The 23,589-nt window shown below is 42.2% G+C and overlaps 1 protein-coding gene across 16 annotated transcripts in view; it reads left to right on the plus strand.

The window, feature by feature from the left end:
• The first annotated feature begins 10,555 nt into the window (after positions 1-10,555).
• Positions 10,556-23,589, plus strand: part of FHL1 (four and a half LIM domains 1) — a 66,037-nt gene continuing 53,003 nt past the window's right edge. For 6 of the 16 annotated variants that reach the window (XM_078364121.1, XM_002763310.6, XM_078364134.1 and 3 more), the window contains exon 1: positions 10,924-11,025. The gene's annotated coding sequence lies outside the window, so the exon portion shown is untranslated. Of the gene's footprint in view, positions 10,681-10,923; positions 11,263-11,816; positions 11,885-11,963; positions 12,037-23,589 lie in introns of those variants that run through there. The other 10 variants (XM_078364125.1, XM_078364130.1, XM_078364136.1 and 7 more) reach the window with 4 other exon arrangements.

Genomic DNA, 23,589 nt, shown 5'->3' on the forward strand with positions numbered 1-23,589 from the left:
ATTACTGACCTTACAGAAATTTAAAGAATTATATGTGGCGGGCGCAGTGCCTCACACCTTTAATCCCAGCACTTTGGGAGGCTGAGGCAGGAAGATCGCCTGAGGCCAGGAGTTTGAGACCAGTCTGGGCAACATACTGAGACTCCTTCTCTACAAATATAAAAAGTTAGCCAATTGTCATGGTGAGTGCCTATAGTCCCAGCTATTTGGGAGGCTGAGAGGGGAGGATCACTTGGGCCCAGGAGATGGAGGCTGCAGAGTAAGCTGTGATGGCACCACTGCACTCCAGCCTGAGTGACGGAGTGAGACTGTCTCAAAACAAAACAAAGCCCAAAAAACCAAACTGGAAATAAAATCACAGAGAACAAAAACAATGGAGTTGGGGGTGGGGTGGGAGAAATTGCCTTGTTTTGGAGAAGGATGGAGATACTGATTTCATTTGGAGTGTATGATATAAATAGAATGCATGACTTCTAAAATGACTGGAGTGGCAGGGAGAAGAAACGAATGAAGAATGAAGCCAGGCATGGTGGCTCATGCCTGTAATCCCAGACTTTGGGAGGCAAGTGGGGTGGATCACTTGAGGTCAGTTGTTCGAGACCGGCCTGGCCCACATGGCTAAACCCCATTTCTACAAAAATACAAAAATTGGCTGGGCAAGGTTGTACACGCCTGTAATCCCAGCTACTCTGGAGGCTGAGGGAGGAGGATCATTTAAGGCTGGGAGGTGGAGGCTGCAGTGAGCTAAGACCGTGCCACTGCACTCCAGCCTGGGCAATGGAGCAAGACCTTGTCTCACAAAAAAAGAAAGAAAGGAAAAAAAAAATAAAAGAAAGCCAGAAGTTTGAGTCAAACAGACAAACGAAAGTTGCAGAATGATATAGACTAATGGTACCACTAATATGCATTAAGCAAAATCATGAAACAAAACCAACTCAGAATAGTGATTGACTCAGGAGAAAGAAGGGACACCACTGGAGACAGAGGACAATATTAAATATTTTACCTGTAATATTCAGTTATTTTATTTCCCGAAAGAGAAACAAAGTTAAAACAAAAACAAAAACACTTCCTATTGACCAAGTCTGAAAAAAAAAATTTAAAAAAGAGAGAGAGAAAGTAGATATAAACTGTTAGAGTTAGGAATTCTGGGTAGTGGGAGCATTAGTATTATATTATTGTTTGTACTTTCCTTTTTAAGAAATGTCTGAAAGCCTAAAAAAATATATGGGGAAGCGTGCTGATTAGATTTACAGCCCACATTTATTAATTTCATCTGTAATCTTGGCCTAACAGCATAACCTTTTTATTCTTTTTTTTAAAAGACTATAAAAAAGCTAAAGATAATCCATCATACTTGTGTAAAAATAGGACTGTCAAGATGGAAAGGTGGAGTAAGAATCTAATATTTCCCAAACACTTAGTATCTTTCTGATGTTGTGCTAGGTAATTACATGTGGTAGGTAATTTGATTTCATTCTCACAACAGTCCTGTGACTTAGATAATGCTAGCCCTGAATTTCAGATGTGGAAACTGAGGCGAAGTAAATTAAGTCGTACTGGGGATACATGAAGAACTTCTAGGAGTCTGTGGGCACATTCAGTTGTGAAGAAATCAATTTCTACACCCTCAACTTTTAAAAATTGATCTGCCTGAGAAAGCAGTGTTTGAGGCAGATGGATTCTCCTTTTCCACTTCCTTTTTTTCCAACAGCCCTTCTCCCATTTTACAAAAGAAAGACAACCACTTTCTCCATCACTAATCTGACTTTGGCTTATTGCCCCAGGGGATATAAACCTCCCTGCGCCAAACAAAGGGAGAAGCCAAAACAAGGGTGTTGTGGAAAAATGAGTGACCCTGAACCTGCATAGCAAGACCTTTTGCAACACAGGTGGTTTCCAATTCTTTGTCTTCAAAAAAAACGCTGAACGATCTAATAGAATTGTCAACCAATAAATCATTAAAATTAATTTTTGACAATAGATCATGATGGGATTGGATTTTGGGTATACAACTCAGAAGAAATACAAAGTTTGTACGTTAACACTGTGAGACGAGCTCTTTTCACGTCCTTCTAGCTATTTATGTGAACAAAGCTTCTTAACCTTAATATTTTTTAAACATGTAAAATGTCAAAATAAAATGGATATGGAACACTGTCTCATTCTAACAATAAGCAATATTTATCCACAAATGCATGAACTAATTGGACAAGACTTCATCCATCTCCGAAAAGTACATTTCAAAAAACTTTACATTGTGCATTTAAATTATTTTTCAAATCTTGTAAAATATTTAAGTTATTCTGATTAAATTGTGTACTAAAGATAACTCTATCCAGGAAACTTTTTTATACTCCATCTCCTAGAAAACTATTTTTAACACACAGAACTTTATGGTGAAATAATTTTTAAAATTTTATTTTTGTACATATTTGCATTGCAGAGGTGTATATAGAGTGATGAAAAACAAACTTATACTTGTAAAATATATTACATTAGTACAAAATTCTGTAAAAGTAGTGAATGGAGATACGACTTTAAGGCAAAAAGGAGCAATGTAAAATTTACAACTGTTAAAGAGGTTAATCATGTATAATATTTAATGGGTAATGGCGGGTATGAAACAACTACTCTATTTCAATTTAATTGGATAGAATAAAAAAGTGATGTAATCATTTTACAATGTCAATATATACTATACACCCAAAATGACTTCGTTTTGTAACTGTTTAAACATGGGATGAAAAAGTTGAGACATCAGCTTATAATGTGAATGGTAGGGTAAGTAAAATGTCTCACTCACTGTTGTGTACCTAGTGGCATAAGCACAGGGCCTTTCTCAGACAACCAAATCAATTATTTCTAAATTGAATGATGTGGGGGCACATAGGTTTTCAAAATTATTTTAGGAAGCATGTGGGCAAAAATGTTCGAACACACCTGAGTTTGTAACTTACCCTGGGCCACACCACCAACCGAGGCCAAGTGTAGACTTGAACCCATATCTGCAAGATTTCAAGGCTCATGGTGCTTAGACTATACCTGAGGGAGATAAAGGATGCTATGAATGCTGGTCTTAATTGTTAACTCCATTCTGCTTAGAAATAATTTATTTGGTTGTCTAATATGGAGCAAGGCCCTATTCTTGGTGCCACTAGATATTAGGTTGGTGCAAAAGTAATTGCGATTTTAATACACAATACTGAGTGAGACATTTTACTTACCCTCAAGAAGCTGAAAACTTTACATGAGAGATAAGCTGCCTTCATAATATCTTTAATATAAGATTAAATGTAATAAGGGTGAGAGGCAGTTATGATATGTGCTACAGAAAAAGAGAGAAGAAAGGTGTGGTGGTACATGCCTGTGGTCCCAGTTATTCGGGAGGCTGAGGTGGGAGGATCACTTGAGCCTGGGAAGCTGAGGTTGCAGTGAGTCGAGATCGCACCACTGGACTCCAACTGGGTGACAGAGTGAGATCCCATCTCAAAACAAAACAAAACAAAAAAACAAAGTAAAGAAAAAAGAAAAGAAAAGAAAGACAGAGCTAGACAAAAGAGTTTGAGCAGGTTCCAATATCAGATAGAGAGATCTTTGTAAACAGGTAAAATTTGGGAGAAATGGATGAAAGAAGGTAGAGGGAATTCATTCACCCAAGAACCTTTGTTAGAGACATAGTAACCAAATGTAATAAATGGGACTTTAAAAGATTGTGGCTGGCACAATGAGATGTCTCCTTGCCCCAGTTAGAATGGCTATTATGAAAATGACAAAAATAACAAATGCCGGGGAGGACGCAGAGAAAGTGCAACTATTGTAGATGGTTGGTGGGAATGTAAATTAGTACAGCTATTATGGAAAACAGTATAGGAGTTCCTCAAAAAATAAAAAATAGAACTAGCCTATAATCCAGAAATCCCACTATTGGGTATATATCCAAAGGAAATGAAATCAATATGTCAAAAAGAAATGTGCGCTCCCAAGTTTTATTGCAGCAACAGCAGCCATGATATGGAATCAACCTGTGTCCATCAGCAGATGAATGAATAAGAAAAATGCGGTACACACACACACACACACACACACACACACACCCCACTGGAGTACTATTCAGCCATAAACAAAGAACGAAACCCTGTCGTTCACAGCAACATTATTAGCTTGGAGGACATTGTGTTAAGTGAAATAAGTCAGGCACAGAAAGACAAATACTGCATATTCTGACTTATATGTGGAAATTAAAAACGTTAATCTCATGTAAGTACAGAGTAGATAGTGGTTACTAGAGACTGGGAAGGGTAAGGGGAAAGGTAGTAGTGAGAAGATGGTTAATGCAAACAATGTTACAGCTAGATGAGAGGACTAAGTTCTGTTGTATGGCACTGTAGGGTGACTATGGCTAACAACTATTTTCAAAAAGCCAGGAGTCAATTTGAATGTTGCCAACACAAAGAAGTGATCAGGCTGGGTGCAGTGGCTCATGCCTGTGATCCCAGCACTTTGGGAGTCCAAAGTGGGTGGATTACCTGAGGTTTGGAGTTTCAGACCCGCCTGGCCACCATGGTGAAATCCCGTGTCTACTAAAAATACAAAAAAAAAAAAGTAGCCAGACATGGTGGTGTGTGCTTGTAATCCCAGTTGCTCGGGAGGCTGAGGCAAGAGAATTGCTTGAACCTAGGAGGCAGAGGTTGCAGTGAACCAAGATTGTGCCACTATACTCCAGCTTGGACGACAGAGCAGGAGTCCATCTCAAAAAAACAGAAAAGAAAAGAAAAGAAATATCAGTTTGAGGTGATTGGTATGCTAAATATCCTGATTTGATCATTACACATTGTCTACATGTATTGAAATACATTGTATACAATGATGTACAATGATTATTTGTCAATTAGAAATGATAGCAAAAAAGATATTTCTTGAAGTGGAAAGATACTTAGCATTAAACAGATGACCAGGTCACCAAAATAGAAACTGTTTATATCAAGGGTCAACAAACTTTTCCCTTGAAGAAGCAGACAGCAAGTATTTTCAGCTTCCTGGACCATCTGATCTCTGTCACAACCACTCTGTTCTACTGCTGTATTGAGGAAGCAACCACAGATAATATGTAAACAAATGAATGTACTTGTGTTCCAACAGTACTTTATTTCTGGACACCGAAATGTGAATTTCGTACGAATTTTACATGTCACAAAAAAATATCCTGGTTGAAATAAATGAACTGTAAAAACAACATTTGGGAGACATCTGGAGAATTCAGAACCCTGACTGGATACTTGCCGGTATTAAGGAATTTGAGCTAACTGCTCCTAAGTGTGATAATGATATTGTTCTTATGTTATAAAAAGAAGAAAAGCATTTTTTTCTTTTTGCAATAGACACTGAAATATTTCTGGATGGAATGACATGATGTTTTGCATTTGATTTAAAATAATCTGGTGTATGTGTGTTAGAGGGAACTGGTAGGAGAACTATAAATAAAATGAAATAGAACATGTGTTGATAATTTTTGAAGTTGGGTGTTAGGTACATGAAAGTTCATTACATTATTTTCTCTATTACACATATGTTTGTATTTTACCATAATGAGTTTTCAACATGGCAAAACCCCATCTGTACTAAAAATACAAAAAATTAGTTAGGTGTGGTGGCAGGTGCCTATAATCCCAGCTATGCAGGAGAATCCCTTGAACCCGGTGGGTGGAGGTTGCAGTGAGCAGATATTACGCCACTTCACTCCAGCCTGAGCAAAAGGGTGAAACTGCATCTCAAAAAACAAAAAACAAACACAAAAAACTACTATAATTTAATGCTTACCATGTTCTAAGAAACTGGAAGTATAAACAAGGAAAATACATTGCTTGCCCTCAAAGAGCTTATGATCTGCTGGGGAAAATAGACACATGAAATGACCAGGTATGCCACGATTACCTGCTGTGCTATCGGCATGACCAAATGCTACGGGGGAACTGGATTCTGCCTGAGTTGGTCAGGAACAGCTTGAAAGAGACAGTGAGGTTTCACTATTTCAGAAGTAGAATTTCTAGGACTTGACCTATGGGATGTGAAAAAGACAGAGTCAAAAGTAATAGAAGCTTTTACTATGGCCACCTGGGTGGGTGGTGTGCCATTAATGGAAAAAGGTAATATGGGAAGAAAAATAGGTCAGAGTTGGGGCAGGTAGGGGAGAGTTCAGCTTTAGACCTATTGAGATTGAACTGCTGTGTCACGCTGAGATGTCCCGGAAGTGGTTGAAACGGTTCTAGGCAGAAGGACTGGTAGTAACTAAGGTTTCAAGAGGGGAATTCACAGGATGTTTTTGGAGATCCTTCTAGATCCTGGACTGAAAGCCTAATAGGCTGGGGAGAGGCAGGAGTAAGGCTGTCTGGAGAAGTAGACGTGGTTTTCTGGGAGTTGTTTTGGGCTCCACCATTGATGGGACATGTGAGATTATGAAATGGATCCACTGCTTCCCTGTGGGTTCCATTGAGAAAGTCAGATGAAGGACTTAGCACCACTTTGTGGGAAAAAATCACTTGCCTGAAAGAAGCAGCCATTTGGATGACTGTAATAAAAGTGATGAACACTCTTCTTTCATTGTTTTAGAAGTACGGTATAGAGGTTTGGATTGTGGGCTCTAGAGCTATGCTGCTTGGTTTTAAATACTGGTTCCAGAATTGTTCGAGTTGCTTAAGGCTCAGTTTCCTCATCTGTAAAGTATCTAATGTATAAGAGTAAATAAAATGATGTAAGCAAACTGTCTGTTACATAATACATTTTCAATAATGTAGAATTATTAGTTCTAATGGTACTTTTTGAAAAGAATGTAAAGGACTTGATTACTTTGTGTGCTGATAAATGCTCCATATTTCCTTCCAATAGTGTTTTAAATTCTATTGAAATCGAAGGCTATTTTCCTCATGCCCTTTTCCTTACTCAAACAGAAATGCAAAAGATCAGATCTGAGATCACACTACCTGATTTTAGTCTATTTAATTTCTTTTTACTTTTTAATGCTGAAAACATTACCACAATGTAGCACACAAGTTTGAAATTTGGGCAACCCCTTTCCTTTTATTCGTTTTGCTTGTTCTGCAACACACACTACAGTCCCTTACATGCTTTCAGTGGAAAGCTGTTGTTTCCATGACGCACAGAAATTGCATCTGACTCAAGGAGATGAAGTGTTAAAAGAGGCAGACAGGGCTGGCCTTGGGCGCAGATTAAACTGGGGCAACGTGGGAGGCAGGACAGCATGCCCTGTACCTAGACTATCACCAATATCTGCATGAGGGAGAAAGGGAGGAAATAAGTGGAGGAGGCAGGAAGGAAGGTAGGAGTTGAGCAGAGATGGGGGTGGGGTTGACAATGGGGAAAGAAAAGAAGGAAGAATGAATAAAGGAAGAGGGAGGACAGAAAAAGTCTTGAGAGGAATGAATCACAACTAACACTGGTTGAATGCCAAAGAATAGCCAGAAGTTTCCCTGAGAGAAGGTCCTCTATCCAGAGCCTGCCATCATGGGTGACTCTTGGCTGTTTCTTTTGGGCTGGGTGCAGGGCTGGTATGGGGTTCAGAGTTGTCTGTGGCTGAGCTAATTGTTCAGCACCTTTCCATGATGGAGTGGGGGCAGATTGGCTTCCTCTTCTCCTAGGCAGTGGAGCAGGACTTCTCTTGCCATCTAGAAGGAACAAATTTCAGTGCTTCTGAGGGTTTAGAAGGGGAAAAGAGAAAACCCAGGGCCCTGGTGCCAGGGGTAGAGAAGGGGACTTTATAAGGGCTTATGCTGCTGGTTCTCTGGTAAGGGAGACCACCAGCCAGTTTGTGCAACATGAGGCAAATAGGAGTCATGAGGATCTATTTGCTGAATCTATGTACACCACTGCCCCTACACCCGCCCCTGCCATCATGATCTACCTCTATGGTCTTCCCTACAGTGAAGAATGACTTTCGGCAGATCGAGAGCCAATTCTCCCCACAAATCCAGCCCTTATTCCATCTCGCCTAGGCAGGAGACTTGACTCCTTTAGTAAGTCCTCCTGTCAGTCCAGATGCGGTGGCTCACACCTGTAATCCCAGCACTTTGGGAGGCCGAGGTGGGCAGATCACAAGGTCAGGAGTTCGAAACCAGCCTGGCCAATGTGATGAAACCCCTGTCTCTACTAAAAATACAAAAAATAGCTGAGCATGGTGCTGGGCACCCATAGTTCCAGCTACTTGGGAGGCTGAGTCAGGAGAATTGCTTGAACCCGGGAGGTAGAGGTTGCAGTGAGCAGAGATCTTGCCACTGTACTCCAGCCTGGGTGACAGAGTGAGATTCCATCTCAGAAAAAAAGAAGAAAAAAAGTAAACCCTTCTGTCATGCCTCACACACGCCCCTCTACTGATTATCCCTCAACTATTGACAAACAGGCTGCCATCTCTCAAATCACAAACAGACAAGGGAATCTTTTCTTTTCTTTCCTTTTTTTCTTTTTCTTAATTTCTTTCTTTTTTTTTTTTTTTTTTTTTTTTTAAACACAGAGTCTGGCTCCATTGCCAGGCGGGAGTGCAGTAGCGCAATCTCGACTCACTGCAACCTCCGCCTCCTGGGTTCAAGTGATTCTCCTGCCTCAGCTTTCCAGGTAGCTGGGATTGCAGGCATGCACCACCACATCCAACTAATTTTTGTATTTTCAGTAGAGATGATGTTTCACCATGTTGGCCAGGGTGGTCTCTATCTCCTGACCTCGTGATCTGCCTGCCTTGCCCTCCCAAAGTGCTGGGATTACAAGCATGAGCCACTGCATGCAGCTTTTCTTGTCCTTTCTCGCTCCTCCAGTTCTGCTCCATTTTTCTTCCCCTTTACAATGGAAGGCCTCGAAACAGTTGTCTACCCTATGCTGTCTCTACTTCAACTCCAATTCCGTCTGCAACCCCGTTCCATCAAATCCTTCCACTTCCCTCCACTAGCACCACCCTAATCTAAACCACCATCAGCTTTGATAGAGCTATTGAGAAAGCCTCCTAATTAATCTCCCTGTTTCAATTTTTAATCTCCTCTGAACCATTCTCCATACAGTAGTCAAGGTGGTCTTTTAAAAATGTAAATCAGATCTGGAAAAAGAAAAAGAACAAACTATGGAAACACCCAACAACTTGGATGAATCTCAAGAGACTCAAAACCGAGTGAAAAAAGCAAATCTCAAAATGAATATTGTATGGATTAATTTACAAAACATTCTCAAAATATCAAACTTACAGAAATGGAGGATGTATTAGTGGTTGCCAGCGGTGAAAGACTAGGGGAACTGAAGAGATGGTTATTGCTATTTTATAGCTATAATACAACAGGTGAGATCCTTGCAATGATGAAACTGTTTTATACATTGACCATGGTGGTGCAAAGAGGCCACCGTGATAAAATTGTATAGAACTAAACATACACACCACATGCACACATGTGCATGCACACACACACGAGTAAAAGTAAAACTGGAGAAATCAAAATAAGATTGGTAGATTGTATTAATGTCAATATTCTGGTTATCTTGTGGTGTAGTTTTGCATTAGGGGAAATTGGACCCCAGATCTCTCTGTATTATTTCTTACAAATGCATGTAATCTACAATCATCCCAAAAGACAAAAGTTTAGTTAAATATAAGTTGAACTATGTCATGCCTTGGGGTTAAGCCACTCAATCAATGCCCTTCCATTGATTTTCGAATGAAGTGGCCTGTCCATGGACTACACCTGCCCGTAGCATGCAATCCACGATCTGGTCCCTGTCAACCTGTCCAGCCTTACATTCTGGTACTCTACCCAACTCTCCTGGTGCCAATCACAATCACCACCTTTTAGTTCCAAAGCATCAAGATTTGGTCCCTCCTTCTGGCTTGATTTCTGGCAAGCTTTTGCCTGGCTCTTTCATATCTTTCAGGGTTCAGCTAAAACGTCACCTTCTCCTTTCCTAAACACACTATTTGCACTTTTCCTGCACAGGCTTTATCCAAATTTGATTATTTTCTCACTTCTTTATTGTCTGTCTCCCACACTAGATTACAAGCTCCCAGGGCAGGAAGGGTACTGTCTACAGACAATGCTGTTATCACCAGCGTCCGGCACTGTGCTTGGCACATGGTGAGGGCTCAGGAAACTGAATGCTGAGTGAATGAATGAGACATCACGCGCCGCTTTGCCATCGGTGCTTTCTTAGTGACGTTAAAACGCTCTGGATGGTGGCCTTGGGATTATGGATGGGGCTTCTTTAGCTCCCACAGGCTTGTTACTAAGGGGAGGGGTCGTCGGTGGGTCTTTCACCGCCATTCCGAGCCACCGGGTTCCGCAGTCGGGGGCCGAAACGGCGTGCGTCCCGAACCCGGGCCGCTTTGCAGGGAGTGCGCAGTTTAGCGAGGCCCCGGGTGAGGCGAAACGCCACCCTCACTCGGCTGTCTTTGTTGCTCCCACCTCCCCAGTCCCAACCGCCTGCAGTGACTTGTGACTCCCTCTGGCCTCGAAGGCCCGCGGCGCGTGGGAGGTGGCCCCGGGCGCCTCCGGCCCGCCCTCCTCCCGGCCTTCACGTTCGAGCCGGTCCTGGGGAAAGAGCACGCCACCGCGTCCCCGCAGACACCCTCTCCGCGCGCCCGAGCCTGGCAAGCAGCCGGGCCTCTCCAGTGGCGGGGGCATGTGGGCGCGCAGGGTGCGTGGAGAGCCGCCCCCCTCCCCGCGCCCGCCAGGCCGCCCCCCGCGCGCGCGCCCCGCACGCAGCCCCAGTGCAGTGGGCAGAGCCCGGCCCGGCGCGCGCCCCGCCCCGCCCTGGGCCAGCCGCACCCGCCCCCGCGCTCCTGCTCTCTCCCCACCCTCCCTCCCCGCCTCCCCCGCGTGCGCCCCTCCCCTCGCGCCCCTCCCGCGCCCTACATCCACCGCCCGGCGGAGGGGGCTCAGTCCGCAGCCGCCGCCGCCACTGCCACCGCCGCGCTTCGGCCTCGGTGCAGGCAGCGGCCGCCGCCGCCGAGACAGCTGCGCGGGCGAGCATCCCCACGCAGTAAGCCTGGTTTCTCTCCGCGTGTGCGTGCGTATGTGCCTCCCGCCCGCCCGCGTCCTGGGTCCCGGGGGAGCGGCTGCCCTGCTGCTCCGCTGCCGCCGAGGCTCGGGGCTGGTCCCTGCGGTCCCGGCTGCCCGGCCTTCTTGGGCTGGGTACCTGCGGCCTCGGCGGCCTCGCTGGGGCTGGGGGCGTCCCGGGCTGCGGGGTGCGGGACGAGGGACTGTGAGGTCCCCTCTGGTGCGTGCCTCGGCCTCCCTTGGGTTTTCGCCTTGTTGGGGATGAGGAGGCAGTGCGGTGGAGGTGGGGGGATTGGGAGTGAAATGGGGGCTCTCTATGTTTTCCTGTGCAGGGGGGGGATGGTGAGGAGTGGGAAGGGAGTGAAGGGGGGGCCCTGGTTTTGTCACCAAGGATGGCGGGCAGTGGGGGTGGGGCGAGGTGGTGACACCTCTTGGTTTTCTCAGCCAGGATAGCTAACAGGAGCTGTGGGGAGCAGGTGAGGATGAGGCGAGGTCGTCTCCCTTGGTTTTCCCCATCAAGGATGGCGGGGATCGTGGAGGGGGGAGGTGGGAGACCTGCCTTGCTTCGCTCAAGGAGGATGGCGGGGGTGACGACGTGAAGGAGTAGAAGTGAGGGGGCTCTCCTGGGTTTTCCTGATGGGGATGCTGGGGGGGTGGTTGGAGGATGGGGGTGGGGTGCAGAATGAGGAGGGAGGGGGAGGGCCTGCTGTGGTTCTTCTCTCCAAGGGGGATGGTGGGGGCGGGGTGGTTGGCGAGTGGGGGTGGGGAGAGGGGGGATTACAGCTGCAGCGTGGAATCTAGAGAAGCACTAGGGTTCTATCACCGGCGTTGAGCCTTAGAAGGTGGGTTTTCAAAACTGCAAGGCGTGACCTTTCCCGTCTCAAAAAGCCTGAAATCCTGACAAGGTGCCGTCTGTTGCAGGTTCTGGGAGAGAGGTTTCTGCTTTCGAAGTTTCTGTTCCGTTCCTCTCTGCTTTTAGTCGTTCCAGGACTAGGTAAAGGTTTAAAAATCATCACGGCTAAGGGAAAGACTGTTGTGTCGTTTGTGTTGAGCGCTGTATTATTTTCTGCATTTGGGAATGTGCGAGTTTCTCAGGTTTGTTTTGATTGCCCTTTACAATGAAAAGCCCATACTAGGGAGACCCCTTGGGAAAAGAAAAGGACAAGGCTTATTAATGGTATGCCAGGTTTGGTTTTTGAATTTCCTGAAGGGCAGGAGATACATCCTTGTAGCATTTCCCTTGGTTTTCAGAAGAGTAGAAATAGTAGAATAAGCATATGTCTTTGCTGGAAGTCCCCTTGTATTCATTTAAATTATCCCTTCGGGATTATCCGAGCCCCCTTTGATTTGGATTTGGAATAGATCCAGTTTTCCTAATTGGAGCCATCATCTTGTAATTGCTTGTAATTCTTCTCTGGGTTATCAAATCTATGGCAAGCTTATAGAACAGCAGGAATAGTTTTCTCCGTCGTCTTGATTAAGACAGTTTTAATGTAAATGTTATGGCCTTCCTTGGAAATGTGAACATTTGCAGAATAGCACAAGTTTAAATTATGGGCCCCCCTTGAATTTTGTAAAGCCTTTCCCGCCCCAGCTCATCTCCAAGAACTGGGCCCTCCCGAGCCTTACACTGAAGAAGCAAGGGCTTCTGGGATGGTGGCTTTGCCTTTACAAACTCATGCTCATGTTTGTTTAAGAAGAGTACGTATTAACAAGGCATTTGTCTTTTATGTGGTGAGACTCCAGTGTTTTCTCATTTTTGGTTACATAAGGTTCCAATCAAGTCTTTACGTTCAGTCTTTAAAAATGCTTATTTAACATTTTTAAGGGCAAATATAATCTTTATGCAACAGGAAATTGGTCAGATAGGCCATGATTTGTGCAAACCACCTCACAATAAGTACACAGTCCTAAGACAACCATATAGATTCTATAACCATATATGGTTTTTGAAATTCTAGGCCACCATTCCCATATTTAATTTTCAGAAAAGAAAAATATTTTTTTCAACCAAGTCTAGATTTTTGAGTGAAACTAAGAAAAATTGTGTGAGATTTGAATTGATGAAATTCCTCTTGTATAATAGCAGTGAATTGGAGGTTAAATGTAAATTAAATGAATGGACTGCTAAAACAAGATAATTATTTTTTACTGGAAGTATTAAACTGGAAATGTTTAAGAGGAAGTATATATTTTTGGTCACAAAGATCTACAATAACAATAGAAAAAATAGCATATTTTTATAATACGACTTAAGCCTAATGTTCTTTTTCTGTGAGGAGTCGAATGCAGAAAGTGGTAAAAGTCTTTTACAGAGAGAAGCATGTTGATAGGAAATGGGCTTTAAGTTTCTCTCCAGACAAAAGGTGTAAATGGCGTATATTTTACCTGGCTTTTTGAGAATCTGTTGCCCTCTAAAACTGGAAGAAAAAAAGATGAAAGATATTTCAGGAATGAACAGAAATCGGATCAAATTCTCTTGCTGGATGCACTTATAACTTTTACTGATACCCATTTGAAAATTTGTAAATCAAGTTTTCATCTAAGAAATTTACCCTCACCTCTAAAGTTTGAGCATTAAAAAAGTTTGTTGAAGGCGTGGAAGGTAGTCTCCTGCTACTGAAGCCTGTTTTCCCACTCTGCACCTCCTAGTTCCCTCTTCCCCTTGCCTCTCCCTTTCCCCCGCTCTGGTGCCAGTGACTGGCTTTTATAACCTTGTGGGAGTTGAACCAAATGTTCCTGCTTGCTTGAACTCTAGGCCTTATCTATTTGGCTGCTTTCCCCAACTTTTGCCTACTGAACTTTTTTTTGGTTAATTGAACTATCTGGTTGTTTGGATTTGGGATAAAAGGGAGTAGACCATAATAATTTTCTCTTAAAAGATCTTTTCTTTTAGCTCCTGTGGAACAAGAGCAAAGAAAGTTTCTTTTTTGGGCAGTGGTGTACTTAATTGAGCAGAATACATGACTGTTCGTTTATTCAACAAACATTTGCTGAGTTACCTCCTCTGTTGGAGGCTCTGTGCTGGGTGCGGGGGTATATGGTTGATAAGAAATGGCTTCCGCCTTTCTGGTGCAGTTATGACAATGAAAAATAGACAATGAATCTGTTGTGAATAATCAAGAATTGTCTGGAGTTTTTGTACATACACATGGCAACCTTCTATACGGTAAACTGCTTCAACCATGCAAACAGTGGGGGCGTTTCTTTCGGTCACCTATTCACTGCATCGTTTGTACCTTGCCTTCTCAGTGAAGACGTGTTGGTTTTTTTTTTTTTTTCATTTTGGGAAATCATATGGTTTATAAGTCATATTAGGGTCTATGGCCTTTTCTTTTTTAAAAAAATAAGTTTTATGTAAAGTAAGACATAGCTGATTTCTTGATGTTTATATTCAGCTTTGTATTAGTGTATAGAGTAGGGAGAAGTGGATGGCTGACATCCCTTCCTGTGACTTCATGCATCTCTGGTGGCAAATTGGGCCTCCCCAAAATATTTTTCTGGGGTCAACTTTGAATTATGGATAGTAATGGATGACGGAGCCTAGAAGAGTGGGGATAGTCCTAAATAGCAGCTCAAATAAACCTTACATCTTCTACAGCGCTACTTCCTGAGTGCCTGGAGAAATTCCCTCTTTATGGATAGTGCCACCACCGTGATTTTCAGACAGGGTACTTTTGCCCCCCAGGGATCACTTAACAATTTTGGCCAAAAGCGGTCTACTGGCATCCAGTTGGTTGAGGCAGGGATGCTGCTTAAATATCCAACAACACACAGCGCAGTGCCCCGCGGCAAATAATTATCTAGCCTGAAATGTCGATAATGCTGAGGTTGATGTAATTTCCTCTACAAAATGTAGTAGAACATAATTCCAGGAGAGTGGAGAACAATAACAGTGTCTTGAGGTGACTGAGTAGTTGGCAGAGCTCACTTTATTAGTCTCAAAAATGACTAGTTCCAGCTGGGTGCTGTGGTTCACGCCTGTAATCCCAGCACTTTGGGAGGCTGAGGCAGGCGGATCACGAGCTCAGGAGGCAAAGGTTGCTGTGAGCTGAGATTGCACCACTGCACTCCAGCCTGGGTGATAAAGCGAGACCCTGTCTCTAAATAAATAAATAAGACTGGTTGCTGCATACTAACCTGAAGAATTAAAGAAAGTAGCAGCGGCTCAAGCCTGTAATCCCAGCACTTTGGGAGGCCGAGGCGGGTGGATCACGAGGTCAAGAGATCGAGAGCATCCTGGTCAACATGGTGAAACCCAGGCTCTACTAAAAATACAAAAAACATTAGCTGGGCGTGGTGGTGCGTGCCTGTAATCCCAGCTACTCAGGAGGCTGAGGCAGGAGAATTGCCTGAACCCAGGAGGGGGAGGTTGCGGTGAGCCGAGATCGCGCCATTGCACTCCAGCCTGGGTATCAAGAGCAAAACTCCGTCTCAAAAAAAAAAAGAAAAGAAAAAAGAAAATAACAGCTACCATTTATGGCACTTACTCTGTGCCAGAAGACTTGTATACATTATATATTATCTTCATTTTGTAAATGAGGAACCATGATCAGAGAGGTAAAGGAACTTGCCCGGGGCCTCACAGATGGTCAAGGTTAGAAATAGAAATCAGATTTAAGATGATTACTCCTTTGAAGTTCATGGTTTTAAGCACAACTACGTATTATCTCCCTTGCTGCACGCATCAGTCAAAATCTTAACAAAATGAAAATTACTATAAGTCTTATATACCATTGGGTTTGCCTGAGAGTAATTAAAACCATGAATATTAAATGTGATCATACTTGGAGTAAGTGACAAGGAGTAGGGGGAAAAGGGGACCAACATTAATTGAACACCTACGAAAATTTCAGGAAGCACACAATTAAATATACACCCATTGTCTAACTCGATTCTCACAGCAACTCTGCAGTTATGATGCACATTTCACAGATGAGAGTGGGAGATGTTTGGTAGGTAACTTGTCTAAGATTGCACAACTAATAAGCAGCAGAGTTGGGATTTGAAATGATGTCCCACAATTAAGCCACTCTGCTGCTTACTCTAAAGTTTGGAAGTTGAGCTTCTTGGAGAAAGGAGGGTAACTGGTCCTGGGTAAAACGTAATTTCAGGCTGGGCACAGTGGCTCACGCCTGTAATCCCAGCACTTTGGGAAGCCAAGGCGGGTGGATCACCTGAGGTCAGGAGTTCAAGACCAACCTGGCCAACCCTGTCATGGCTAAAATACAAAATTCGCTGGATGTGGTAGTGGGCACCTATTATCCCAGCTACTCCGGAGGCTGGGGCAGGGAAAATAGCTTGAACCAGGAGGCAGAGGTTGCAGTGAGCCAAGATTGTGCCACTGCACTCCAGCCTGGGCAACAGAGCAAGACTCTGCCTCAAAAAAAAAAAAAAAATTTGAGAGGTAACGTGAAGTAGATGATGGGTTATATTCAGGTAGAGAATAGAGAGGTGAATTGCTGTACCTTCCTCAGCTGATGAGAATTTAATTCTACATGGAATTTGTTCTGGAGATATACTCAAATCGAAACAGTGATTGCCATTTTGTTCAACTCCATTTTCTGTCTTACCTGAATTTTCCAGGCTGTGCTTTGATAACCATAAACCTGGAAGTTACGGAAGTCTGTGCTTATCCTTTCGGTAGATCACCTTTCACCTTTCTTAGTGCTGTCCTGTGGAACTTAGGGGTGACAGCATTTGGTTTTTGTCTTCTTTTTACACAATTTAAACATTTGTGCTTGCTATGGAAATTGTTTTTGTAATACGTGGTATCAAATTCATACTTGTGTTTTCCGTATGGGGGTGTTTTGTTTTGACAACTAAATATTTTAAGTTTTGATGTGTTTTGTTTCAGAGCACAAAAAGAGGAAACATTTAAAAACCAGCCCAATCACAATCATTTTGTCTGGAAAGCATTTTTTGGGGGGACGGGGGGGGGCAGGAAAAGGACCGCATGTTTCATTTCATTTACTTCAATTTGGAAAGGAATTTTAACCATGATTCTCAAGAGCCAGGATGCTGGAAAAAAATGTTATTCAGATGAAATGTGTGTTTTGATTTCCACATAGAACTGTGAGCCATAGATTCTGATTATAATAATAATGTCCTGATTCTACGACAGCAATCAGCCACGTGGGTAATCAACCAGTGTGTATAGACATCTGATTTGTCCCATCACCCATTGATTCATTCTAGAGTAGACTTGAAAAATTTGATAGAATTTGCAAGAATGAATGATCCTTTTGAAAATCAGATTTTTCAATGAGAATAGTACTTTTTTATTTTAGGGAAATGCAGAAAATATAGAAAAACTTCAAGAAGAAAACAAAACTCAGTCATAATCCACCATCCAGAAATTAATGACAGTATTTTGTATGTCTTTTAAAAATGCAGTACTTTCTAAAAATGGTGGATTCAAGCCCATTGTACAACCTCTAACTTATATAGTCTATTATTTTCTTTTAAAAATGACTAGGAGATTTTTTTCTGAATGATTGCTGCATCTCTAGATAGAAGTCACGGTCTTAACCCATGAAAAGGGAAAGCTGCCAGGTAGTTGGAGAACTATGCTATAGCTTCTTCCTGGCAGCTGTGTAAAGAAGCTTAAGGATAGCTCCTTTAAATATCTCCTCTTCCAGCTTGAATGATCGAGTTTCAGTGCTAAAAGAGGCTGTCAGTACCTACCCCCTGTTATTTTACAGATGAGGAAACTGAGGCTCAAAGGGACCAAGCACCTAATGTGCTAATCAGAGTTCCAGCTTGAATTTTTAGGTTGTCTTCATAGGTAGATAAATTTTTATTTCCTAAAGATTCCTCACAGTCAAGAACTTTTTCATGGCCTGTCCCTCAAAAGAACAAGTTCTTCTGTTGGGAATATACTATAAAGGATACTAAAAGGCCAAGTATAATATTTCCTAATTTCAGAATATGTTCAGAGCAAGTGTGGGCAGTACAGGAATTTTTCATGTTACTTGCTCTATTGAAATTGAACATTTGGTGGTGAGGAACCCCTTGGATGCATCTAGCTCTCAGTTTAATTTCCTCTCTTCTATGAGGCAAGTGCCAAGGCATATGAAGTATGCCTATAGGTACAAAAACGAAAGATGACATTAAAAGAGTCTTAAAAAAAAAAGAGTCTTTAGACATAGTAGCCTGGAAGATCAAAATTAGAGCTTTTGCTTCATGAAAGTATTTTTTTCTTTATAAAGGGAGATATCTGTTGAAATTGTGGGATAGAGATTTTAAAGATTGCATCTGCTTCCAAAGTAAGGTGGAAAGTTAAATTATAGTAAATGCATGCAGTGTGGTATCATTAAGCTGCACAAATATACATGAAATTATTGTTTTCATCTGGTATTCTTTTTTATTTTTTGAGATGGAGTCTCGCTGTGTTGCCCAGGCTGGAGTTCAGTGGTACTCTCTTGGCTCACTGCAACCTCCGCCTCCCGGGTTCAAGTGATTCTCTTGCCTCAGCCTCCCAAGTAGCTGGGATTACAGGCACGTGCCACCACGCCTAATTTTTGCATTTTTAGTAGAGACAGGGTTTCACCATGTTGGTTAGGCTGGTCTCAAATTCCTGACCTCAGGTGATCCACCCGCCTTGGCCTCCCAAAGTGCTGGGATTACAGGTGTGAGCCACTGCACCCGGCCTTAATCTGGCATTCTTAAAAAAATCAGTTATTTCTCTTTCTTCCCCCTTTTCTCCTGCCCCACTTTCTTTCTTTCTATAGCTGTGAGAGTCACACTCTCTTTGTGTCTGTTGCACTCTTAGGGTGACTCTTCTTTCAGTCCACCAGACCGCACCCACTTTCCTTTTTCCAGGCTCTCCATGTATCCATATCCCTCTATCACATGCATCTGCCACTGCGTCTTGCCCTTGTCCCCATTTTCCAGTGTTACAATTACCCCACCCTGGGCTGGGCCAGGGCTGTTTTTCAGCCTAGGTTGGGCAGGGAAGCTGATCTCCAGGGCAGGTGTGGAGTGAAAAGAGTTGTAGTCACTCCATACAGAAATGGCATTGACAAAATAGGATTAAACAAATTATGTACAGAGATTATATAGGCTATGTATGCATGTAAACCTGTGAACACAAAATCATCCCTTCTTTACAGCCAGAGTCCCAGAAAATGCTAAAGCTACATGAAATAATGAATATGGATACCTATTGCCAAGGGCTCACTATTTGAACAAGTGAGAGAATTGTACTCTTGCCTAGGGGTGTATTTTTAAGTAGTTTTTGCTCTTGTTCCTTATTACTGCCTGCTAATAGATACGTATATTGTCGGTAAGTGACCAACTCTCCTCAGCTTCCTATAGTACACTGTATTTCTCTTCTGAAAATGAATTTTCCTCTGTATTTAAACAACTGAGATTTACTTGTGCCTCATTCTTGAACTACTATAGATATAAAACGCACAGATAGAAAATACCTGTAGACTGTTTTTGAAATGCAGTGAAACCTAGAAAAAGAAAAGAACAATCAAAATAATAAGTATCTCTTGTCAGCATGTTACTGCTTGTAGAATTGATGTTCTGTTTACCCACATAAAAACTCTCTGGATGTTATTCCTATTGCAAGACAGTAGTTTTTGCTCCTGTTCCTTATTATTGCCTGCTAATGGATATGTACATTGTCAGTAAGTGACCAACTCTTCCCCAGCTTCCCGTAGTACACTGTTTTTCTCTTCTGAAAATAGATTTCGCTCTGTATTTAAACCACTGAGATTTACTTCTGCCTCATTTTTGAACTACTATAGATATAAAAGACACAGATAGAAAATACCCGTGGACTGTTTTGGAAATGCATTGAAACCTAGAAAAAGAAAAGAACAATCAAAATAATAAGTATCTCGTCAGCGTTTTACTGCTTCTATTTACTCACATAACAACTCTCTGGATGTTATTCCTATTGCAAGACATTAAATGTTCCATAGACTTTTTTTTTTTTTTTTTGAGACAGTTTCACTCTTGTTCTGGCTGGAGAGCAATGGCACAATCTCGGCTCACTACAACCTCCGCCTCCTGGGTTCAAGTGATTCTCCTGCCTCAGCCTCCCCAGTAGCTGGGACTATAGGCATCTACCACCACGCCCAGTTAATTTTTGGTAGAGATGGTGTTTCACCATGTTGGCCAGGCTGGTCTCGAACTCCCGATGTCAGGTGATCTGCCTGCCTCTGCCTCCCAAAGTGCTGAGGTTACAGGTGTGAGCTGTTCCATAGACTTTCTAATCACAAGAATTTGTAATATTCACAAGATTTTAAATTCCCTTTTCAATACTAAGGAAATGATAGCTGAAAATGCAAAGTCTTTATTGGCAAGATTGTTTTGACAAGGATGGCACAAAATTAATGTCTATACTTGATTAATTTGTAAGTCTTGTAACTCACTTTTAGTTTTAGAGTGTGGATTAGGCTGTTTGATTATTGTCAGATTTGAAATGTATGATTTATGAGACATTAAGGATTGGTTTTCCATTGTACTCTGCCAGGTCTACTTTTACGCATCATTCTTGTTTGGGAAGCTGATTGCAAGTGTGCCTACAGACATAATCAATCACGTGTACTTTCAGGTGGCCAGATGGACTGAAGTAACAGGTTTCCCCCCAGGCTTCTCAGAAACTAAAGAGTGTACACACACACACACACACACACACAGAGGCAAACATGCAAATTATCAGTCCAAAAATATTTGTATCACTAAGCCAAAGCAGTGGATTTAGACATTCGACTTAGCAAACTGTTTTTCAACACATTCTAGCAACTATCCTGTAAATGATCTTCAGTTCACCTACAACAATGAAAAGATAAAGTCCTTAGCCACATAGCTTCTAGAAGCTGAAGAGACACTTTAAGTTGCTTGTCAAAGATTCCACACCTTCAGATACCAACCAGAGTCAACACAAGTTTTCAAACCCTAGACCCATTCTCTTCTGGGCCACAGAAGGTCTGCCTCTTTTAAAGAAGGAATTTTCCAATGCACTAAGCACAGCTAATCACACGAAGGAAAGAAAACAGGCAGCCAAACTCATATGAGGAAGTGAAAGTTTATACTTGCATCTTATAGCAGATGGCCTTTGTTAGAGCCACTTTTAAAATGCCAACTTTACTGATCATGATTTAGGTACAAAAACCGGCATCCAAGTAAAGCCTCCAATTTGATGAGTTTAGACAGATGTATATACCCATGAAACCACTGCCCCAATCAGGACGTGGAATGTCTTTATCACCCCCATGAGTTTACCCCTGCTCCTTTTCCAGTAACATTCTTCCTCCACCCCTTTCCCCAGACATGGGGAAAGCCATTTTCAAATGTGAGAGCCATTTTCAAAACTCGGATTTGAAAGTTTGTGGATCTTCCTCTAGATTTATGTCCAAAATACAATTGTCGTCTCTATATTTAAAATAATATTACAGAGAAATTCTAGGTATTGATTTTTTAGAATCTTTTCCTGATCCTCTGCAAGTAAGCTACTTAGTAAATAGTTTCATTATGTACTTGAAGAGAAATTACACCCAAAAGAAAAACAATTTTGATAGAAAAGCAGTGTATGTTCTTCCCAAGTAGTTACAGTGAGATGTCAAATCCCCCAGGAACAGGAAGAGTAAAATTTGAATTTTGCTTCATACTGATTTGTAAAGTAAAAACGAAGACTGAGAATAAAGGTTATCTGTCTAATCTATGTAATCGTTCATCCATCCATCCCTCCAGCTAGTGTGTGTATATATGTTTCTATATAAAATTACTATGTATTAATAACTCTATCCCTGGAGGCTTCCAAAAGATTTGAAGGCTTCAGAGTGAATTTTCTGTGCATGAAAGGTGTACTATCTTTACACATTTAGGTGCAAAGCAAGCTTTTCATATGCTGTTATTACCCTCATTGATATATTTAATCGAACTAATAATTATTGGGCAATTTAAAGTCTACTTCATTGAGGTGCAGTTTGTCCCTTCTTTTGTCACCTTCTAGAAAAATCCAAGTGTCAAAAAATACTTTGCTGGCTCTCTCTCTGTTCTGTTGCCACTACTTTGGTATACATCTAGTCTCCTCTTGCCACTCTCGATTTCTACTGTTTCTGCCCTATCTTCCTTCCCTGACTTTCCTCCTCCATGTCTTTCCCGTCTCCGGATGTCACTTCTCTTGCACTGCTCTGCTTTCTCATGAGAAAGCCATTTTTATAAACTTCTCAAGACCGAGAGGGCAGCAGACTAATTCCAACATGTCAGATGGTGTCTTGGCGTCTGTTTCTCCTGTGATCAAACACTCTTCACACTCCCTTCCAGTTTCGAGCTGTACTGGAGATTGGAGAATTGTGAAAGGATGGTTTTTGGTTTTTGGATGATCAAAGTTGAATATACTTGCTGGGCAGTGTTATGACTGTCTTTGAAACCATGAATCATTCAAAATAAGTGAATAGTTTACATTATAATATTCCTAGAAAACTTCCTTTGATAACTGTAAAGCAATTAAGATTGTCCTGAGATAAGGTGATTTATTGTTTTTCAGAATGAGCCATAAAGATATTAAAGAACCCCTTCAACATTTGTCCAAACCTATGAAATGCGCAACACAAAGAATGAACCCTAATGTAAACCGTGGACTTTGGTTCATAATAACGTATTAACGTTGGCCCATCAATTGGGACAAATGTACCACATCAGTACAAGATGTTGATAGAAGGAGAAACTGGGCAGTGGATGCTAAGGAGGTATATAGAAACTCAGTACTTCTTGCTTAGTTTTTCTGTAAACCTAAAACTGCTCAAAAAAAAGTGTGTTAGTTGAAAAAAACTCTTCAAATATATGGGTTTCAGAAATACAAAGTCTAGATCGGGAACTTTTTATTATTACCTTGGGGATTAAAGTCCAGTGTTTGTGGCCAGGTGTGGTGGTTTACGCCTGTAATCCCAGCACTCTGGGAGGTCAAGGCGGGTGGATCACTTGAGACTAGGAATTTGAGACCAGCCTGGCCAACATGGCAAAACCCTGTCTCCACTAAAAATACAAAAATATGTCAGGCATGATGGCATGCGCCTGTACTTCCAGCTACTCGGGTGGTTGAGGTGGAAGAATCGCTTGAACCTGGGTGGTGGAGGTTGCAGTGAGCCGAGATCGCATCATTGCACTCAACCTGGGAGACCGAGTGAGATCCTGTCTCAAATAAATAAATAAATAAATAAATAAATAAATAAATAAATAAATAAATAAATCCAGTGTTTGTTTTTCAGATTGAGTAAAATAAGACGTGTTTCTCCTTGAGTGATGTAACTTGTGGCATGAGCCCCTGAAAAGGGAAAGTATGAGCTTCCAGGAGAGCTCCCCAGTACCTCCAGTGCCATGTCTAGTTGCGCAGTAGTCAGCAGATAGGTCAGTGGGAGCACTGGGCAGGGACTTCGCATGCCACCCTTGAAACATCATGCCATCTTTGCAGTGGAGTCCCAGATTTGACAAATTCCCTGCCCTACAACCAAATAGGGCCCTCTTTTGATCCTTACATTTGTGTTGTGCCAGCAACAGTGACAGTTGGTGAACATATGCCAACTCC

Source organism: Callithrix jacchus, chromosome X, assembly GCF_049354715.1.
Source record: "Callithrix jacchus isolate 240 chromosome X, calJac240_pri, whole genome shotgun sequence".
NCBI classification, from domain to species: domain Eukaryota; kingdom Metazoa; phylum Chordata; class Mammalia; order Primates; family Cebidae; genus Callithrix; species Callithrix jacchus.